The following is a 2,231-nucleotide window of genomic DNA, read 5'->3' on the forward strand; positions in this document are numbered from 1 at the left end:
AGTAATGGCTGAGTAGGGGTCTCGCCTTGAGCCTCAGACTGGGCCCCATCTACTGGGGGTACCTTGCTGGTCCCCTCACCTACTGCTGTATCTCTCCTCTGGCTAGCCGTAGTCTTCATAGTCACCGTCATCTGTGCATACAAACACCAACACATAAGTTTAATTCAAATTTCCTATAACTCAGTTCTGTAGCACGATTTAGATTTCAAAGAAGGGTAACCAACTCATAAATGCCCTGTAGTGCCCTGCTTATATAATATGGTGCACAACACATCTATAAACAAGACCCTACTAGACACGGCTGTAGACTCCCTAGGATAGAACTGCTCTGATACCAAGTTTGTCACGCCCCGAACCTAGGAGCGAGACAAGCACCCGGTGCCTCACCTAACCTGGCGTACCAAATTGCGACTAAGGGACTCTGAACACATAATATCATACTTTGGCCATGGGGCCACCTTGCAAGACAATTTGCGAAGCAAAATATAAAACTGAATGGAAACTAGCGCTAACTAAACATCAATATAAAGCTAGGCTGAAAAGGCCGTCATAGCTACTACAGCTGACAAACCACCAAATTATACATACCAGGCCTACAAACCCAACATACTGCACTAACCAACAGGATATGTCTACAAGCCTCTACTGATAGATGTACTATGATCGGAACAGGGCCCCGACCTACCCATAACATATATACAGATATACATAAGATGTACACAACACTCTAGACCTGGCAACTCCGAAAGGCGTGGAGCTTACCGATCAGGCTGAACTCGGGAAACACCTACTGAGGAGATCTACTCGTCTGTCTATCTGAACCTGCATGCATGAAATGCAGCGTCCCCGGAAAAGGGACGTCAGTATGAAATAATGTACCGAGTATGTAAGGCAATAAAATAACTGAAAGCTGAAACTGAACTGATAATATGATAACTGAAATTAACTGGGAGTCAAAGATGGTGTGGAGATCTACTTACCTGCTGATACTCACTCAACTCTCTCAATATATTAAGTAAAATAAATGTTCGGCCCTATAAGGCTCGGTACGTGTAAATGCTCGGCCGTAGTAGGCTCGCTCATAGGCGCTCGGTCATACTGGGCTCTGTATCTCGGCCATCCTGGGCTCGCTCATAGGCGCTCGGCCACAGTAGGCTCGGTATATATAACTTACCATCTGATCAGAGGTTGCCCAATAGGGGCCTGCCCACCGATTATAGCTCGATGGTGGTGAAAATAGTGTAATACTGTATATATATATAGACCCTCTGCTCTCTTGACTGAATAAAGACAAAACTAAACTGAATATGAAGTCCCGATAAGGAATAATATTGTAACTTATGAGACTAGAATAATGTGAATAAATTCATGAATACGAACTTCTCTTTATGTCTCATTATTAACACATGTAGCTACGAGATCATGCCAAAATGAAGGAAGGGCTTAGCCTTAACATACCTTATCACAATCTTTCCAATCACCAAGTTGAACTCACCTCTTCGCACCTTAATCTACAAGAATGATAATAATACTATCGTTAAGTTACGAAAGGTACAACTATCGCACAACGAACGACAAACTTATTTTGTATTAAAACGGGCAGCATCTCCCCTATAATCCTTACTTCCTCCAAATTCAAGATAACACCAACAATACAAGAACAGAACAATAACAACATATATACACCATTTTTCAGCCCTATATACACCATCAAATACTACAAAACAGCCCAACACACCCCAATCTCTTCATACACAAAATGACCACCGTAGTAGTGTCAAACGACCCGAAAATGTTATGACGAACGACCAGCCAACCACCCTACATTTATATGGTGTTTCTACACCCCCTTCCTCCTCCAAAACTCCACAAAACAGTAGTAAAACATGCAGCCCAATAGCAACACAAAACAGTCCACAAAACAGTCTGCTACAAATGAATAACTCGAACTCACGGCTTTCGATCACCGTCCCGTGAGTTCTTACAAGTATAGAACGACTTACCATGAATTTACAGAAGAAAAATTGGATGAAAGAGAGCAGTAAACTCACCTTATTTGTTGGATAACTCAGCTCTTATCTTGGTTCTTCAAACTCTAGGTTTTACCTCCAATTAGAACTTGAAAGGGAGAGAAAATCAATTAGGGTTTGTGGGAAATTTTTGGGAGGATTCTTTGCAGAGCTTATGTCTGGTTATTATGCTCTATTTTAAGTCTAATATATGAAGAAAAT

This window comes from Nicotiana tomentosiformis, chromosome 12 (genome assembly GCF_000390325.3).
Source record: "Nicotiana tomentosiformis chromosome 12, ASM39032v3, whole genome shotgun sequence".
Lineage (NCBI taxonomy): Eukaryota > Viridiplantae > Streptophyta > Magnoliopsida > Solanales > Solanaceae > Nicotiana > Nicotiana tomentosiformis.